Source organism: Ambystoma mexicanum, chromosome 6p, assembly GCF_040938575.1.
Source record: "Ambystoma mexicanum isolate Mex_15411 chromosome 6p, UKY_AmexF1_1, whole genome shotgun sequence".
Classification (NCBI taxonomy): domain Eukaryota; kingdom Metazoa; phylum Chordata; class Amphibia; order Caudata; family Ambystomatidae; genus Ambystoma; species Ambystoma mexicanum.
The window spans coordinates 1,209,193,436-1,209,214,359 of NC_090935.1; the positions used below are offsets into that span (position 1 = coordinate 1,209,193,436).

Here is a 20,924-nt window from a genome sequence, read left to right on the forward strand (position 1 = left end):
GACTGTGGGACTGTGTGCATTAAAACACATATTTATATCGTTCTGCTAGTGCAGTGTGCAGCATATACCTTCAGCAGCACATTCGTGGGTATTGCACAAGCGTGATGATATATGGTGGCCCAGAGTGTGGCGTGACCAGTGATTTATTGCTGAGTTGGGGGCCCTCAGCATGGCTCCCAGGGGGGGCCCCCACATTTTGTGTTACGCCACTGACTGGACAGCCAGACAGTCAGAGTTCAGACAGCCAACTGGCCTCACCCTGGGCATTGAAGAAACGTGCAGAAACGAAACTAAATGTAAACAATGGTTCCAGTTTCGTTTCGTTTCTCATCACAGCTATTAGGCTGAGGCTTTTCCCTTCACAGCTATTGACCTGAGCGCTACAGGAACTGACAGTGCCAGGGAGTATCAAAGACTTTAACAGGCGGACCAGGACTGGAGACCACCGCTGCCGCTTGTGCTCTGGGCAGGTGAGATGTGACGCTTTCCAAGGCATGCGAGGTGTGGGGGCCCGGTTGGGGGTAGGGAGGGAGGCAGGAGTGGTGGGGGACAGGAGCTCAGCAGTGCTTCTCTGGGCATGTCGACTATTCTGCACTAAGGGATGCGGGCATAGCGGGGTGAAGACCCTCCAGGGGTAGACTGTGGGACTGCAAAGAACTGGGAGGTTTACCAAAAGACAGCTGCCTCCAACACACGAGCAGAACACCACCCTAACCTCTCCCACCGTGCCTTTAGCTGGCACGCTCCTGACAACACCTCCTTCCCATCTGCCCGTTTCCCCCTTCTGCCCCTTATTAGGGATAAGAGGCTTGCTCCCTTTGACGGGACCTCAAGGCCAATGCCAATATGTTTGCTGCCAAAGGATAAAGCCCAGTTTGGCACACACCTACCGCATGAAATGCATACATGCATTGTAGTTTAACTTTTCCCATTGTAGTTCCAGGACTAATAGTCCCAGAATGCAAACAAAAGAAACAAGACTGGATAAGCATCCACTGAATGATATGGAGCTTCTTGGGATGTGGGCATATCTACCCTGCCACCTCACATTCATGCCTCGTGGACTGTACCAGTCAGATGTTTAACACCAGTGAGTTAAGAGGTGGACAGTGTGCTGTGGAAAGCCTTAGTTCTAGCATCGCCCTGGAGAAACCATATTTAATGCTCGCCCCATAGGATTTTAAGAAAGAAAAGCGAGTGTGTGCTGGTTACCCAATTTAGGGCTGATGTGGGCTACTTTTCAAGGCAGAAGGGATCATTTGAAAAAGTAGGGTAAGTTGCCCAGCAGAAGGCATGTACCGTCTGTGGGACTGGCCAGGGATTTGCTCTGCTAGGTGCTTTGCCAAAACTTCACTCACTCACTGCTATCTAGCATTAAGGCCATGCAAATGGCAACACACCTCTGTGCATTTGAAAGCACAGCTCTAAGGACTCACATCGAGAGGACATCACTGATTGTATGCAGTGTGTTGTGCCCAGCCATCCAGACACTGAGGCGAGGGGATCATGATATAAGAGCCTGCGTGCCAGCATGCCCCATTCCATATGGGAGGTACTAGCTCAGTCTGGTTTATGGGACTTGAAGTCCTGGGTTTATAATGGGGAAACCCAGACTGCAAGCTCCAAAACGCAAAGGTAAAACCAAGACTATATACAGCGGTTATCACTCTGCACCACCAAACTCCTAAATTCTTCACGTTGCCTTATAAATCCAAGACTAGTATCTCCCAAACGAAATAGGGCATCTTAGCATTTTTGTAAGTGATCTCCTTATGGGGTGCATGTTGGCATTGTGATGCTGGAAATGCTTCGGAGGGACAGGGTCTCTGTTTCCTTGTCCTTTAGTCCGTTTATCATATATGTTATGTCTTGTTTTCCGCACAGGAGTTCAGGTGGGACTCCTGGCAGTGCAGCTCTTCCTCTTTTTGGTCGTGGTGAGCAGACCCTTGGGATACCCTTATGGCACCCATGGGTGGGAGTGCAACCCTGTACCCATAGTGTATAATTTTAGGCACCTGTGTGTGGCCCACAGAGCAGGGTATGGCTGGTGGTAGCTCCATGCTGAATTCGACAGGAGCTCGGAGTATCCTCCATTTTGGGATACCCAGGCCCTGCCATTGGAATCAGTTGATTCCTGATAGGAGACAAGATGGCCCCTGTGCCCTCTTGCTTTCTATCTCCAATTACCTTGTTTTCCCAAAGTCCCGGCAAGCCCTGACTGGCTGTTGGGTGGAAGTTCCATATATGGTGTTGTGGGGAAGTCCAGGCCAGACTGGCTGGAGCCTTCCCAATGACTGTATGTTGTGGGTATGCCCGTTGAGTGGGACCTGGGTGAATGGAGTGTGTGACGAACACGCATTTCATGTTATGGGTATCTAGTATCTGGTGTGTGACACAATGACTGAGACAACCCTGCCCGAAACTGGTATGACTGCAGTGTGGAGTGCTGAATGGCTGGGTGCTTTCTCGAATCCACATACCGTGTTGTGAGTGTCTGGACAGTGAAGAAAGGCCTGCATGCACTTTGAGCCTGATTGGCTGCCTGCATACATGAATGCCCTTCTGAATGATTGGTTGCCTGAGTGTGACCCAGCAGAGTGAATGAGAGACCAAACAGTATATCTGGGGACCTCTCACTGATGGAAATCATTCAGAAGCTGAAGTTGAAACTTGATGCTTAACCTTGAAGCCCAGCCGGACGAGAAGATCTGCTGTCGCATTCCTTCATCAACCGAAAGATGTTGTTTCTTCAAGAACTGATCCAAGAGAGGACCTGCCTAGTAGACCTCTTCCTGAGTTACGTGGGACCATCGTGCACCAGCTGAACTTTGCCAAAGCTCCCTGGAAGTGAGACCCTCAAAAGGCTGCCGACCGGAGAAGGGGACCGCCGAGGAATCCGAAGTGAAGCACCCGGACATCCAAGTCCATCATCATTGACCAGGGTTCACAGGTTTGCTATAACCGCTGGAAGCCTGTTGAAGTGTGTTGCCCAGATCGGGGACAACTCAACGTTATGCTGCTCAACAGCCGGAGCTGCAACACTCCCTTGCCTAAGACATTTGATTTAACGACTCCCTTGCTCATCATCGTCGACCACTTTGTCCGGCTGGCGAAAGTCAAGGTCGTTGACGACCGAGTAGAATCCGCTGGTGGGTTTCCCACCACCCGAAGACCTCAAAGACACTGACGAAGATCCAAAAGCCAGCCATGGTTGAGTCCCAATTGCTGATGACAGACGCCGAAGACCCAACACCCTTGCTGGGCAAAAGTTCTTCATTGACTCTTTGCGGCAGCTAACTATCGTCGTTGAGGTGCAGCGCACGCATCATCTTGCAGGACGCTTTCGACCGATCGTCAATGAGCACCGCAAGGATTAAAGCTGCTGCCTCAATGACAGTGTTCACCTTTTCTTCATGGAATCACAATGACCCGTGGCTCCTGCCTTAAAGGGAGTTCACTCAAGAAGGGCCCGATAACGACTCATTGAAGAACTCTATGAAACCAGATACATTGGGGTCGTAGAACCTTTAGAAGGAATCGAGACTGTATTAAGCATATCTGGACTGGGTTTGCCAATACGCTCTATTGACAGGTTCCTCACATAGAACGGTCTCATGGTAGTGGGATAGACTGTTCTGCCATTGCTTGATTTAACTTGCTTTCTTTCTGTGGTCTATCATTGATTCATCTTATAATCTGATTCGTATGCCGTTTGAACTGTTAGCAGTTGATGCATTTCAAAGGAATCGATAGTTAAGAGCGGTACCACGTAGGCCTCTGTATATTTGCCATTATAGTATTGCCAGTGTACATAGTTTGTTATTGTGATTCTATATATCACTTGAACCCTATTTATATAAAGACTGTGTTTTCACTAGCATAGTGTGTGGACATTCCTTTGTGGGTGCTTGGGGACTACACTGTACATAAGAACCAGCCCGCATCACCTTCCGAGAGCTTAAGCCTTGATTGCTCATCCACGTTTTATCAAATAGAGAATCTTGGCTGGGGTACTCTGTGCTTCGACTCTGCAATATAGAGAGCAGGAGTGCAGATACCCCCCCTCCAGTCTTTACAGGAATGTATCTGAAGGATCTCTGTATGAGGGCACGTTGGCATGTATGTAAGAGATCTCCATATGGGAGCATGTTGGCATGTAAGAGATGTCTGTATGGGAAGCTCTTTTTATGTGATCTCCTCACCTAATTGTCCGTGTCCGGATGGCTCGCCAGAACACCCTGGGTGCAATCAGTGATATTCTCTCGCTGTGAAATCTTTATTTAATGGTGAGAGACCATCAATTATTGCATGCAGTGTGTTCTGGCGAACTGCCTGATATGGAGGTGTGGAATCACTTAGAAGAGCTTTGCAGAGCTCACAGCAGGTTGGTGAGGTGAGACCCACCCCCAATATTGGTTCTGCTGCATTCCCTCCGATATACATGAATTTCTGGTACTCTGAATCATCGCTGGTGAGAATATATATCTTCCTTTCAAATCAAGTGATCTGGGACTGAAGGTGGGACAATGCAACAATAAGACAACTCTATGCGACGGCCTCGTAAACTTCTGACAGACAAGCATCAGGGGGTCACCATTTTGTCCCTTAAATCACTACATCTGCCTCACTATTAGGGTGTCTTCTTTCAGATAGTGTGAACTTAATCACTTACAAAGACTCCAATTTGTTCACTTAAGGGTGAGTTTAAATGATATGTACAGGGTCACACATATTGGCCAAACAGTGAAAATCGGATTTTAACCCACTCTGCAATTTAAACACTTGACCACGCACCTTCCAAGCTTTGCTTGGTACACATATTTAAGTTTTTTATTTCAAGGCCAACAATGATACTGTCTTATCGAGATTACTCACAAACTACACAAATTGCAGCAACCTGACATCATGTAAATCTGTAAAGAAACATGTAATGCTAAAAGAATTCGGCTGTAACTTTATTTATGACATACCGCAAGGAAAACGATAAGTCCCAGAATGCAAAATAATGCAAGCCTGAAAACATCTATTTAACACCTCTGCCCTTTCACCACTTTCAGACGCACACTGAAAGAAGTTGTGTAATAAACTCTGCTAGGTCTGGAGATTTGTTTTCACAAACTTCCAGCTCATCATTTGACTATCGACATAAAGAGAACCTTTTCTTTGCATGTCATGCTATTAGACACCATGCGTATACACAAATCATTAAAAGGGGGCTTTTTTCTGCTCCATTCGCTGATTTAGAAGTGTGCTCCATTTTCTAGGTAACTGATTCACAGTCAAGCCCTGCAGGGGGAGTAGCGTCCAGTTCCTTCGGAATGTGGTTTTTCATTGCCAGGATCAGCCCGGGGTTGTAGGGCACCTATTAGTTAGCTCCACACACAAGGTGGTAATTGTCACAGGCTCATCCTGCTCCCCATGATACCAGTGCTCATTCAGCTCCCTCACACCATCTCAGGCATTCCAGGCACTCGGACACGATTAATACACAAGGCCAGAAGTGGGGTGAAAAGCAATGTAATGCTAACACACACCAGTGCTTCGGAGGACTGCATTCGATTCTGCCCCTCCCATGCATCCCTCCCTCCTCATCCTTATGTACAATTCAGAAGCAACATATTATTTTCCACCCATTAACACCACCTATGATAACACATTTCGCCGAACAGGGGGAAAGAAAGTACATTGCGTAACAGCAGACTGCCTCTGCATGGCAGCCTTTAGCAGCCTTGAAACATCAGCCAACAGCATCAGAACTGTTTACTTCTCAGGGGAGGGCTGTTCATGCCCATCTCCAAGGCCTGACGGCTGTGCTGTGCGATATCACTTGGCACGGATGTTCAGATGTTAGGCCAGTTCTTAGGCAAGTCTTTAGGCCAGTCCATTTGTATCCGATGAATCTCAAAGAAACCAAGAAGAGAGAGTGCAGAATCAGAAATGTTACATGTAACATCTTGTTTTCCTCTATTCTCATTTTATCTATGAATCGCTGACCAAACCATTGCACTACTTCTGCATAAAGCACACTCAAATAACACTGTTCCAACACAATAAGGAAGCAAAAAAAAAACATTATCAAACTAAGACAACTTATTTATGTCTTAACTCATCTGAATCCATTCATTCACTGTACTGTATTGCATAAACACCCCATCCTATTAGCATTAGCCATAATCTAGGGTGCATCAAAAACACAAAAAACGGTCATAACTGCATGTGCCACCCTTTCTAGCTCTGAGCATCCCTGTCACTCTCATATTCAGCAGCACCCCGTTCATATGTCTGTCATGTTTGGTTGCACTGTCCAAGTAAAAGTCAATGTTTCTCTTACTTTCCACTATATATATATATATATATATATATATATATATATATTGACTTTCCATCTGGACGCATCGAGGTGAGTGCAGCACACCCAAGACCCTTCTGGGCCCTGATCCTGACTCCATCCAGCCCCTGTAGAGGCCCCCTGCACCTGCGTGCACCGTAGCTTGTCCCGGCCCTCGCGCTCTCTCTTCACCTCCCGACCCGCCTCCCAGCCCGCCCCCTCCCCTGATAGGCTACCCGAATTCGTTGTAGGAACTAGGCCTCGGGAACTCACCTCGTGCGCCACTTTCCATCTGGACGCATCGAGGTGAGTGCAGCACACCCAAGACCCTTCTGGGCCCTGATCCTGACTCCATCCAGCCCCTGTAGAGGCCCCCTGCACCTGCGTGCAACGTAGCTTGTCCCGGCCCTCACGCTCTCTCTTCCCCTCCCGACCCGCCTCCCAGCCCGCCCCCTCCCCTGATAGGCTACCCGAATTCGTTGTAGGAACTAGGCCTTGGGAACTCACCTCGTGCGCCACTTTCCATCTGGACGCATCGAGGTGAGTGCAGCACACCCACGACCCTTCTGGGCCCTGATCCTGACTCCATCCAGCCCCTGTAGAAGCCCCCTGCACCTGCGTGCACCGTAGCTTGTCCCGGCCCTCGCGCTCTCTCTTCCCCTCCCGACCCGCCTCCCAGCCCGCCCCCTCCCCTGATAGGCTACCCGAATTCGTTGTAGGAACTAGGCCTCGGGAACTCACCTCGTGCGCCACTTTCCATCTGGACGCATCGAGGTGAGTGCAGCACACCCACGACCCTTCTGGGCCCTGATCCTGACTCCATCCAGCCCCTGTAGAGGCCCCCTGCACCTGCGTGCACCGTAGCTTGTCCCGGCCCTCGCGCTCTCTCTTCCCCTTCCGACCCGCCTCCCAGCCCGCCCCCTCCCCTGATAGGCTACCCGAATTCGTTGTAGGAACTAGGCCTCGGGAACTCACCTCGTGCGCCACTTTCCATCTGGACGCATCGAGGTGAGTGCAGCACACCCAAGACCTTTCTGGGCCCTGATCCTGACTCCATCCAGCCCCTGTAGAGGCCCCCTGCACCTGCGTGCACCGTAGCTTGTCCCGGCCCTCGCGCTCTCTCTTCCCCTCCCGACCCGCCTCCCAGCCCGCCCCCTCCCCTGATAGGCTACCCGAATTCGTTGTAGGAACTAGGCCTCGGGAACTCACCTTGTGCGCCACTTTCCATCTGGACGCATCGAGGTGAGTGCAGCACACCCACGACCCTTCTGGGCCCTGATCCTGACTCCATCCAGCCCCTGTAGAGGCCCCCTGCACCTGCGTGCACCGGAGCTTGTCCCGGCCCTCGCGCTCTCTCTTCCCCTCCCGACCCGCCTCCCAGCCCGCCCCCTCCCCTGATAGGCTACCCAAATTCGTTGTAGGAACTAGGCCTCGGGAACTCACCTCGTGCGCCACTTTCCATCTGGACGCATCGAGGTGAGTGCAGCACACCCACGACCCTTCTGGGCCCTGATCCTGACTCCATCCAGCCCCTGTAGAGGCCCCCTGCACCTGCGTGCACCGTAGCTTGTCCCGGCCCTCGCGCTCTCTCTTCCCCTCCCGACCCACCTCCCAGCCCGCCCCCTCCCCTGATAGGCTACCCGAATTCGTTGTAGGAACTAGGCCTCGGGAACTCACCTCATGCGCCACTTTCCATCTGGACGCATCGAGGTGAGTGCAGCACACCCACGACCCTTCTGGGCCCTGATCCTGACTCCATCCAGCCCCTGTAGAGGCCCCCTGCACCTGCGTGCACCGTAGCTTGTCCCGGCCCTCGCGCTCTCTCTTCCCCTCCCGCCCCGCCTCCCAGCCCGCCCCCTCCCCTGATAGGCTACCCGAATTCGTTGTAGGAACTAGGCCTCGGGAACTCACCTCGTGCTCCACTTTCCATCTGGACGCATCGAGGTGAGTGCAGCACACCCAAGACCCTTCTGGGCCCTGATCCTGACTCCATCCAGCCCCTGTAGAGGCCCCCTGCACCTGCGTGCACCGTAGCTTGTCCCGGCCCTCGCGCTCTCTCTTCCCCTCCCGACCCGCCTCCCAGCCCGCCCCCTCCCCTGATAGGCTACCCAAATTCGTTGTAGGAACTAGGCCTCGGGAACTCACCTCGTGCGCCACTTTCCATCTGGACGCATCGAGGTGAGTGCAGCACACCCAAGACCCTTCTGGGCCCTGATCCTCACTCCATCCATCCCCTGTAGAGGCCCCCTGCACCTGCGTGCACCGTAGCTTGTCCCGGCCCTCGCGCTCTCTCTTCCCCTCCCGACCCGCCTCCCAGCCCGCCCCCTCCCCTGATAGGCTACCCGAATTCGTTGTAGGAACTAGGCCTCGGGAACTCACCTTGTGCGCCACTTTCCATCTGGACGCATCGAGGTGAGTGCAGCACACCCACGACCCTTCTAGGCCCTGATCCTGACTCCATCCAGCCCCTGTAGAGGCCCCCTGCACCTGCGTGCACCGTAGCTTGTCCCGGCCCTCGCGCTCTCTCTTCCCCTCCCGACCCGCCTCCCAGCCCGCCCCCTCCCCTGATAGGCTACCCGAATTCGTTGTAGGAACTAGGCCTCGGGAACTCACCTCGTGCGCCACTTTCCATCTGGACGCATCGAGGTGAGTGCAGCACACCCATGACCCTTCTGGGCCCTGATCCTGACTCCATCCAGCCCCTGTAGAGGCCCCCTGCACCTGCGTGCACCGTAGCTTGTCCCGGCCCTCGCGCTCTCTCTTCCCCTCCCGACCCGCCTCCCAGCCCGCCCCCTCCCCTGATAGGCTACCCGAATTCGTTGTAGGAACTAGGCCTCGGGAACTCACCTCGTGCGCCACTTTCCATCTGGACGCATCGAGGTGAGTGCAGCACACCCACGACCCTTCTGGGCCCTGATCCTGACTCCATCCAGCCCCTGTAGAGGCCCCCTGCACCTGCGTGCACCGTAGCTTGTCCCGGCCCTCGCGCTCTCTCTTCCCCTCCCGACCCGCCTCCCAGCCCGCCCCCTCCCCTGATAGGCCCTGACAAGAAGATCTGCACTCATTACCAGTCCCTCCAGGGCAGCCCTCTGCCCGGCAGCCCATCGGCTAAGGACCTGAGGCAAAGGACGGCTCCTACAGAGACGGCTCCAGGTTGTATCTGCAGGTATCAGCAGGAGAAGCAAGAAGACAACATCAAGTAAGTGTAGAAAGGGCGGGGCCAGAAGCAATTACTTCACACCATACTACCCTACCACTCAACTAACAAAGCATCACCACTGTAAATTCATTATATTTGTATTCAGAAACTCTGCCCTCTGCAAGTGAAAATTGCATTTTAGAAGTGTACCTATAGCCTTGATGAGAAAACTGCATTTGGAAGTTGCACCCAATAGCCTCTCTGAGGAAAAGGTGCATTTAGAAGTGTACCCTTTAGCCTAAGTGTGTATTTAGAAGTTGTGCCCAATGGCCTCCCTGAGAGAGTTGCATTTGAAATGTGCCCAATAGCCTCTCTCTGAATTGCGCCCAATAACCTCTCTGAGGAAAATTGCATTTAGAAGTGTTCCCAATTGCATTCAGGAGTTACGCCCAATAGCCTCTCTGAGGAAAATTGCATTTAGAAGTGTTCCCAATTGCATTCAGGAGTTACGCCCAATAGCCTCTCTGAGGAAAATTGCATTTAGAAGTGTTCCCAATTGCATTCAGGAGTCGCGCCCAATAGCCCCTCTAAGGAAAGTTGCATTTAGAAGTATTCTCAAGTGCATCCAGTAGTGTTCCCAACCGTATTTAATAGTGTTCCCAATTGCATTTAGGTATTGTGCCCAATAGCCTCTCTGAGGAAAATTGCATTTAGAAGTGTTCCCAGTTGCATTTTGGTGTTGTGCCCGATAGCCTCTCTGAGGAAAATTGCATTTAGAAGTGTTCCCAACTGCATTTAGGTATTGTGCCCATTAGCCTCTCTGGGGAAAATTGCATTTGGAGGTTATGCCCAATGGCCTCTCCGAGAAAAGTTGCATTTGGAAGTGTGCCCTTAACCTAAGTGTGTATTTAGAAGTTGTGCCCAATGGCCTCCCTGAGAAAGTTGCATTTGAAATGTGCCCAATAGCCTCTCTCTGAATTGTGCCCAATAACCTCTCTGAGGAAAATTGCATTGCATTTAGAAGTGTTCCCAATTGCATTTGATATTGTGCCCATTAGCCTCTCTAAGGAAAAGTGCATTAGAAGTGTTCCCAATTACATTTAGGTGTTGTGCCCAATAGCCTCTCTGAAGAAAGTTGCATCTAGAAGTGTTCCCAATTGCATTTAGGTATTGCGCCCATTAGCCTCTCTGAGGAAAATTGCATTTAGAAGTTGTGCCCAATAGCCTCTCTGAGAAAAGTTGCATTTAGAAGTGTACCCTTTAGCCTAAGTGTGTATTTAGAAGTTGTGCCCAATGGCCTCCCTGAGAAAGTTGCATTTGAAATGTACCCAATAGCCTCTCTCTGAATCTCGCCCAATAACCTCTCTGAGGAAAATTGCATTTAGAAGTGCTCCCAATTGCATTTGATATTGTGCCCATTAGCCTCTCTAAGGAAAATTGCATTAGAAGTGTTCCCAATTACATTTAAGTGTTGTGCCCAATAGCCTCTCTGAGGAAAATTGCATTTAGAAGTGTTCCCAATTGCATTCAGGAGTTGCGCCCAATAGCCTCTCTGAGGAAAATTGCATTTAGAAGTGTTCCCAATTGCATTTGATATTGTGCCCATTAGCCTCTCTAAGGAAAATTGCATTAGAAGTGTTCCCAATTACATTTAAGTGTTGTGCCCAATAGCCTCTCTGAGGAAAATTGCATTTAGAAGTGTTCCCAATTGCATTCAGGAGTTGCGCCCAATAGCCTCTCTGAGGAAAATTGCATTTAGAAGTGCTCCCAATTGCATTTGATATTGTGCCCATTAGCCTCCCTAAGGAAAATTGCATTTAGAAGTGTTCCCAATTACATTTAAGTGTTGTGCCCAATAGCCCCTCTAAGGAAAGTTGCATTTAGAAGTGTTCTCAAGTGCATTCAGTAGTGTTCCCAACCGTATTTAATAGTGTTCCCAATTGCATTTAGGTATTGTGCCCAATAGCCTCTCTGAGGAAAATTGCATTTAGAAGTGTTCCCAATTGCATTTAGGTGTTGTGCCCAATAGCCTCTCTGAAGAAAGTTGCATCTAGAAGTGTTCCCAGTTGCATCTAGGTATTGCGCCCATTAGCCTCTCTGAGTAAAATTGCATTTAGAAGTGTTCTCAAGTGCATTCAGTAGTGTGCCCAACTGTATTTAATAGTGTTCCCAATTGCATTTAGGTATTGTGCCCATTAGCCTCTCTGAGGAAAGTTGCATTTAGAAGTATTCACAATTGCATCTAGCTGTGTTCCCAACTGCATCCTGAAGCTGCGCCCAATAGCCTCTCGCAGGAAAGTTGCATTTAGAAATGTTCCCAATTGCTTTTAGAATAGCCTCTCACCTAATCCCAATTGCATTAAGTAAGTGATCCCAATTGCATTCTGAAGTTACGCCCATTAGCCTCTCTAATGAAAATTGCATCTAGAAGTGTCCTCAATTACATTTAATAATGTTCCCAATTGCATCTAGGTGTTGTGCCCAATAGTCTCTCTGAGGAAAATTGCATTTAGAAGTGTTTCCCAATTGCATTCAGGAGTAGTGCCCAATAGCCCCTCGCAGGAAAGTTGCATTTAGAAGTGTTCTCAAGTGCATTCAATAGTGTTCCCAACTGCATTTAATAGTGTTCCCAATTGCATTTAGGTGTTGGGCCCAATAGCCTCTCTGAGGAAAACTGCATTTAGAAGTGTTCCCAATTGCATTCAGGAGTTGCGCCCAATAGCCTCTCGCAGGAAAGTTCAATTAGAAGTGTTCCCAATTGCATTTAGTAGTTGCGCCCAATAGCCTCGAGTAGTGCTCCCAATTACATTAAGTATTGTTACCAATTGCATTTAAGTGTTGCGCCCAATAGCCTCTCTCAGGAAAGTTGCATTTAGAAGATCACACAATTCCATTTAGTAGTGTTCCCAACTGCATTTAATAGTGCTCCCAATTGCATTTAGGTGTTGCGCACAATAGCCTCTCTCAGGAAAGTTGCATTTAGAAGATCACACAATTCCATTTAGTAGTGTTCCCATCTGCATTTAATAGTGCTCCCAATTGCATTTAGGTGTTGCGCCCAATAGCCTCTCTGAGGAAAGTTGCATTTTAGAAGTGTTCCCAATACCATTTAGTAGTGTTCGCAACTGCATTTAATAGTGCTCCCAATTGCATTTAGGTGTTGCGCCCAATAGCCTCTCTGTGGAAAGTTGCATTTTAGAAGTATTCCTAATACCAGTTAATAGTATTCGCAACTGCATTGAAGAGTGCTCCCAATTGCATTTAGGTGTTGCACCCAATAGCCTCTCTGAAGAAAGCTGCATTTAGAAGTGTCCCCAATTGCATTTAGTAGTCTTCCCAACTGCATTTAGGTGTTGTGCCAATTAGCCTCTCTAAGAAAACTGCATTTAGAAGTGTTCCCAATTGTATTTCTGAAGCTGCCCCCAATAGCCTCTCTAAGAAACTGGCATTTAGAATTGTACCCCAAAATTACAATTAGAAGCCGCGCCCAATAACCTCTCTGAAAATCTCATGCTATAGGAAGGGTCTCCGGTCTGGAATGGGAAGGAGTTGGATATCACATCTCATGTTATAGGAAGGATCTCAGGTTTGAGCAGTTGAACCCTGAAGTGTGCCTAAAAGCGTGTCATCAGCGACCTTAGAACTACAATCAGAAAACCCTCCTAAACCAATCTTAAAACTCGCACCAATCATGAGTGCACCCACTCCACCAGAATCAGTCAGAAACACCATCTCCGATCTGTCCTCCGTCCCTTCCCGCCTCTCCCAAACCCCCCCACCCTCTCTCGCACCCCCTGCTTTTCCCCTCTCCAAACACCAAGCAAGGGGGGCACGATGGCGAGCCACCCACCCCAAGACCACTCATCCCCTGAACCCCACCCCCGACCCACCAGCATTACCCATACCCGCTCCCCTCTCTATCATACCTGACACACCCCACCCTGCAATCACCCAACTCCCGCCCTCCCCTTACACCCCTGCCACCATCCCCACTCGACCTCACCCCTTCCCCTCCCTAAAAACTGCACGGCTAGCCCTAGCAAGAACCGAAGCTGCCTCCCAATCACCCTCCGACCCCCCCACTCTCTCCCACACACCAGTCGCAGCAAGGAAACTAAAGAGGAAACGTTCTTGGTCCCCCTCAATCTCACAGCACTCCTCGCCCCCCCTATCTCGACCAATCACATCTATCCTGCAATCCCCCCTCTCCCCCGCGGCTTCCCCCCGCCTGAAACCCCTCTCCCTCGATTTCTCATCAGCTGCAACTGAAACTCCTAACCGTCAACATCCCTCCTTCAAATCCCCCTTCCAAAACCCGACCATCCTATCACACGCAGCCTCCCAACCCCTCCCGAAGCCTGCCAATCTCTCTGCTCGCCCACTATTCCCATCTATCATCACCCAACCTACCCCCCCCAAACTCTCCACCACTGCACCCTCCCCCTCCACCACAAAGATCCTCCCCGACTGCCGATGTGAACTGCATCCTATTTAACGCCCGATCAATAGCAAAAAACAGACATTCCATCTTTGACCTCCTCACCTCTGACAAACCAGACCTAGTTTTCATCACTGAAACCTGGTTCTCTGACGACTTCGGCCCAATCGCCAACGAAGCCTTTCCCCCCAACTACTCCCTCATCCCACTGAACCGTCCGTCCAGGGGAGGAGGGGTAGCACTCGTCTTCAAATCTCTCTTCCGCACCTCAATCATCGATAACCAACCCTCCATTCCATCCTGCGAATCTCTCCTTGTTAAACTATCCCTCTCACCATCGCTCTCACATAGCTTCCTAATAATCTACAGGCCCCCAGGCTACGATAGACACTTCGCAAACAACCTTTGCGACTCTATTGCCACCCTCCAACTAAACCATCCCAACCTCACCCTTCTTGGAGACTTCAACATATGGCTCGACATCCCCACCAACCCTATGACATACTCCCTGGTTGACGGATTAGATGCAATTAACCTCCAACCCCACATAAACGGACCGACCCACTATAAAGGACACACTCTCGATGCCATCTTTAGCTCCAACAACCTGATTCAGCTAATGCCGCCCACCCCTATCATCTGGTCTGATCACTTCATTCTCTCTTTCACCATCCACTCACCCGAACCCCTCCCCTTACTCATATCCGAACCTCCGAATAAAGGCAAATGCTGGAAGAAACTAATAATCACCCCAGACTTAGCCGAGGTTCTCCTCCAGTCTCCACCACCATCCTGCCCTCTCAACAACCATCTCACCCCTGAGGTCCTTGATTCATGGCTTAGCGCACCTCTGATGCGCCTCACCCCCTCCTGCAAACCATCAACCCGCCTTGGCCCTTTCCCCAGATGGTTCACTCCTGAGCTGAAGACCACTAAACGACTATACAAACACCTAGAACGCAAATGGCTTAAAGAGAAAACCCATGAGAGCAGGACCACCTTGGCCCGACACCTGTATCGGTACAAAGCCGAAATCCGGAAAACAAAAAAAGGCCCACTACAACTCCCGAATCCTAAACTGCAAAAACCCAAATAAAGAACTCCACAAAATTATCTCAGAATTCACCAATCCAGCTTGTAACACAACCATCCCGACCGCATCGCAATCACTCTGTGACTCACTCTCCCTCCACTTCTACTCCATGGCTATAGAAAGGACAAATACTCTAACCTCCAAACTAGCACTCTTACAGCCACTAGACAATCCTCAGCCACCCATCCCATCAGCTGCAACCTCCACGCAACCAACGTTCGACTCCTTCAGTCCATTAACAACAGAACAGTTTCTCAAACTCCTATCTGCCCGCAAACCATCCGGATCACCATTGGATCCATGCCCAGCCACTACCCTTAAAGAAATCTTTGCCTCCACCTCCGCAGGAGAACACGCAAGATCTATCATAAATGCTTCCCTCTCTTCCGGTACCTTTCCAGACGCATTCAAATTGGCGCACGTCAAACCCCTGATTAAAAAACCCTTGCTCGATCCGCTTGAGCCCAAAAACTACCGCCCCATATCAAACACCAGGTTCCTCGCCAAACTCATTGATCGAACCGCCTACTCTCAACTTAACGCCTTTGTTGAAGCCAACAAACTCCTAGACCCCGCCCAATCAGGCTTCAGAATTTGTCACGGAACTGAAACCACCCTAACCTCTATCTGGGACGACCTTAAAATGACTGCTGACTCCGCGGGATGCGCCGCACTAATCCTTCTCGACCTATCAGCCGCCTTTGACATGATCAATCACTCAATACTCCTTGATCGCCTCCACTCCCTAGGAATACGTGGAACCGCCCTCAAATGGATAGCCTCATTCCTCAAGGACAGGCACCAAATAACGACACTCTCCAACTTTACCTCCCAAGCCCGACCAGTCGACACAGGAGTCCCACAAGGAGCGTGTCTATCTGCCCTCCTCTTCAATCTCTACCTGACCACCCTCCCACCGATAATTCGTGCACGCAACATCCTATGTTACAATTACGCCGATGACACACAACTAATTCTAAAATTCTTGAACACGAATCCTAACTCACTATGACCAGACCTGGCATCCTGCCTCCTTAACATTGAACGCTGGATGACCTAAAACCACCTCCTGTTAAACCCCTCCAAAACAGAAATCATGGTGTGCGGCAACCCAGATCTTCTCCCGCACCCTCTACCCTGGCCAACCGCCATGGGCAACTCACCGATACCCTCCAACACAGTGAAAAATCTTGGATGCACCCTAGACTCTGACCTAACACTCTCGCGCCAAGTCAACAATGTATCAAAGTCCTGCCACTACCACCTCAAAAACCTTAGGCGCGTTTTTCCATATCTATCATTTCCTAACAGAGTCTCTGCGGTACAATCAATCGTCATCTCACGGCTGGACTACGGCAACCCCCTATACCTCGGAATCCATGCCTACCAAATGAACAAACTTCAAAGAGCACAAAACGCAGCGGCCAAAATGTTACTTGCACTTGGTCCAAGAGACCACGTATCCCCAGCCCTCAAGACACTGCACTGGCTTCCAGTAGCCCGTAGGGTAGCTTTCAAAACCTTATGCCTCACCCATCGAGCAGTACATAAAACTGGACCGCAATATCTTCAAGAAAAACGAATAGCTTATCACCCCACTCGCACCCTCAGATCAAGCACAGCCGGCCTCCTAGTAATTCCTTAGACTAACTCAGTCAGGTTAGGCGGAGCATCATTCTCAGCCCTAGCCCCAACCCTGTGGAACTCTCTCCCACCCCACATCAGGCTAACCGAGGAGCTAACAGCTTTCCGCAAACTACTGAAAACCTGGCTCTTTCCCTAAAACCAACCGGTTCTGTTCTAGCATCATCAAAATAACACCGACCCAGCGAAGCACCTAAAGCAATACCAAAAGCAAAAAAAAAAACGGATTGTATCAAATGTTCACAAAAGAAATTAAAACGAGTAATGTAGATCTAAACAGTGAAGTCAATAACACGAATTGATCACTGGACAAAAGAAAAATAGAGCGTGGACGAGCTTGGAAAGCCGATAAGTGTGGTGAACGGATGAGTGAGAAGGGCGAACGAATAAAGATGATTCTAGACAAGTATAAATGAATGTGGAGGATGAAAGCGGTTGACAAGTGCGTCTGGAAGACGGTTGGGTCTGGAGACCCGATGAATAATACGAGCAAAATCAATGGGGGTGACGGATGAGTGTGTAAACCAATTGACTGTAGAAAGCGGTCCGAGTATGGAGAGCGGCTATGTGTAGAAAGTGGAGGAAGGTGGAGAATTGGAAGAGCATGCAGAGCGAAGGAGCTTGTTGAGCGAAGAGAGCATACAGAGCAGAAGAACGTGGAGAGCAGATGCGCGTAATGAGTAGAGAAAAGTATCAGCGACTGAATGGGGGAGCGACAGGGTGTGGAGAGCGGAAGAATGTGGAAAGCGGAGGAATGTGGAGGGTGAGAGGCCGGAAGTGGGAGACCGACTGAGTACCGACGAGTGGAATGCGCGTGGAAGATGAACGCTGCTGACAGATGATTGTGGAGGGCGGATGACTGTGGAAGGCGGATGACTGTGGAGGGCGGATGACGGTGGAGGGCGGATGACTGTGGAGGGCGAATGACTGCGGAGGGCGGATGATGGCGGAGGGCGGATTACTGCTGAAGGCGGATTACTGCGGAGTGCGGATGATTGCGGAGGGCGGATGACCGTGGAGGGCGGATGACCGTGGAGGGAGGATGACTGTGGAGGGCGGATAACTGTGGAGTGCGGATGACTGTGGGGGGTGGATGACTGTGGGGGGTGGATGACTGTGGGGGGCGGATGAATGTGGAAGGTGGATGCCTGTGGAGGGCGGATGTCTGTGGAGAGCGGATGTCTGTGGAGAGTGGATGTCTGTGGAGAGCGGATGACGGTAGAGGGCGGATGACGGTGGAGGGCGGATGACGGTGGAGGGCGGATGACGGTGGAGGGCGGATGACGGTGGAGGGCGGATGACGGTAGAGGGCGGATGACGGTAGAGGGCGGATGACTGTGGAGGGCAGATGACCGTGGAAGGCAGATAACTGTGGAGGGCGGACGACTGTGGAGGGCAAATGCCTTTGGAGGATGGGTGTGGATGGCTGAAGACTGTGGAGGGCGGATGCCTGTGGAAGATGAGTGTGGAGGGCGGATGCCTGTGGAAGATGAGTGTGGAAGGCGGATGACCGTGGAGGGCGGACGACCGTGGAAGGCGGATGACCGTGGAAGGCGGATGACTGTGGAGGGCGGATGACTGTGGAGGGCGGATGACTGTGGAGGGCGGATAACTGTGGAGGGCGGATGACTGTGGAGGGCGGATGCCTTTGCAAGATGAGTGTGGATGGCGGATGACTGTGGAAGACGGATGACTATGGAGGGCGGATGACTGTAGAGGGCGGATGACTGTAGAGGGCGGATGAATGTGGAGGGCGGATGACTACGGAGGGCGGATGACTGCGGAGAGCGGATGACTGCGGAGGGCGGATGACTGCGGAGGGCGGACGACTGCGGAGGGCGGATGACTGCGGAGGGCGGATGACTGCGGAGGGAGGATGACTGCGGAGGGCAGATGATTGCGGAAGGCGCATGATTGCGGAGGGCGGATGACTGCGGAGGGCGGATGACTGCAGAGGGCGGATGATTGCGGAGGGCGGATGATTGCGGAGGGCGGATGATTGCGGAGGGCGGATGATTGCGGAGGGCGGATGATTGCAGAGGGCGGTTGACTGCGGAGGGCGGATGACTGCGGAGGGCGGATGACTGCGGAGGGCGGATGACTGCGGAGGGCGGATGACTGCGGAGGGCGGATGATTGCGGAAGGCGGATGATTGCGGAAGGCGGATGATTGCGGAGGGCGGATGATTGCGGAGGGCGGATGATTGCGGAGGGCGGATGATTGCGGAGGGCTGATGACTGTGGAGGGCGGATGACTGTGGAGGGCGGTGAGCGTACATAGCGAACGAATATGAAGAGCCAATAAATGTGGTGGACAGATGAATGTGGAGAACACACGAGTGTAGAATGCACTGAATGAATATGGAGAGCACATGAATGTAGAAAATGGTTGAGTGTAATGAGGGGAAGAACATGGGCCGCGGAGGAGCTTAGGGAACGGCTGAGCACAGCTATCGGCTGAATCTGTCGAGCGACGGAATGTAGCGAGCGGCTGAGTATGGCAAGCAGCTGAGTATGTTGGGCGACCGAGTGTAGTAAGCGGCTGAGTATGGAGAGAGAACGGGTATGCGTCGAACGAACGAGAAATAAGAGCGAGAAAACGAGTGTACACAAAACAGATAAGTACATTGTACGGAAGAGTGAACGGAGCTGATGAATGCAGAACTGACAAGTGGCGGATGAGCATCTGATGCGAATGAGTGCGTAACAGATGAGCCTGGGGAGCGGGTGAACGCACGAAACAAATGAATGAATGGACCAGAGCGCATGATTATGCTAGATGGAGGAGTACGCTATACGGATGAATTCGCTGACCCGATGAATAGTGCATAAGAGCAGATGAGAAACAAAACACATCGCACGGACCGGACCGGACCCCTCTGAATTGCGTAATGTGCAGACTTTGATGTGGAACGCAAGGAACCGTTGTAAGAGCATACTTCATTTCACACCCCACGCTTACTCTCTCCTTACACCACCACTCAAGTAGAACACAGAGATACTATGACACCATTCGGTATAACTGTTCTCATATCAACATCCGCCGCTCACTCCCCATCACTCTAAGTAAACATTGCTGGTTTCTCACCCCCAGCCAAGCGTTCTCGTCAGGCCTAACGCTGCCTCACTCGGACTGGATAACTCCTGCCAGACCGAACACATACTCCTGATTCCTCAACCACCACACCTATCGCTAGGAAGCAGCTACCACAGAAATTCCGCACCAGCTGCACACATACCTGGTGCGCACACGCACCTTTGACCCTCTCTAATCTCTCCACTGACCCGAACCTCGGTTCCCAAGGGCGTTCAACCTACCAGCGCCTTCAGACCATACCAATGGTATATAAGGCGCTATATAAATGCAAAATAACAATAACAATAACAATATAGTCAGCCTCTAGTACCTCCCAGTCTCTAGGTGCACCTGCAGTCAGTGTCAGCAGCAACTTGTCAGTTCTTGTCATATTTTTCCCAAATAGCACCTTGCATGGTGAATTCCTGGTCGCTAACCGCTCTCTCAGTAGTCCATGGAGAACAAACGACAGAAAGTCTTCCCACTGTGTGCCTTTCACATCCATCTGTTTGAACTGCTCCTTCTTTAGCTCCTCTTTCTATTTTTTCTTCCAATGAGCCACACAAATGTCCATGCGCTCCTGCCAGCCTTCTTTTGCCATGGGCCACCATGCCATCTCTGTCGGGCAGTGATATGCATTGTCTTGCTCTTTCTCAGCATTGATATGCTGCATCATTTGTTCATCCTCCCATTTCCAAATGGCCAGGAGTTGCTCATATTTCCTTTGATCCTCCTTCTAGCTCTTCTGTAGGATAATCTTCACCACTTCAAGCTGTGGGCCCTCCATCACATGCCACTCCTTTTCTTCTATGGATGCCATTAGCTGTAGCTGTGGGTCATTGTCAGGTGTCACGTGCCACTCTTGCTCTGATGCAGTATCTTCTTTCTTCCCAGCGCCAACACCACTGATTGTAATTCACCATAATGTGCTCTTTCCCGCCCAAGCACTACTAAGTCAAGCTGACACTGATCGCCTTCTTTACATGTGGGCCTGTCAACATCCTTCTCTGGTGCACATGCCCTGACAATCTCTGACATTTATTCGCCTGACACTACACTTTCCACTGGCATTTTGTTCACTGCCCCATCTAAGGTGCACACTGCACAGTCACCTGTTCTTCTGAAATCCGGTATACTTCTTGCCCCTTTGTCCGGGCATATCTCCCCCATGCTGTCAGGAGCCCGTTTGCCAAATCCGTCATTGCAT

At 50.8% G+C, this 20,924-nt stretch overlaps 1 long non-coding RNA gene across 1 annotated transcript in view; it reads left to right on the forward strand.

Annotated features, from left to right (window-relative positions):
• The first annotated feature begins 373 nt into the window (after positions 1 to 373).
• LOC138510317 (uncharacterized) overlaps positions 374 to 20,924 on the forward strand; it is a 259,558-nt gene continuing 239,007 nt past the window's right edge. The window contains exon 1 of the long non-coding RNA XR_011280363.1: positions 374 to 470. This is a non-coding gene — a long non-coding RNA (uncharacterized lncRNA). The remainder of the gene's footprint in view (positions 471 to 20,924) is intronic.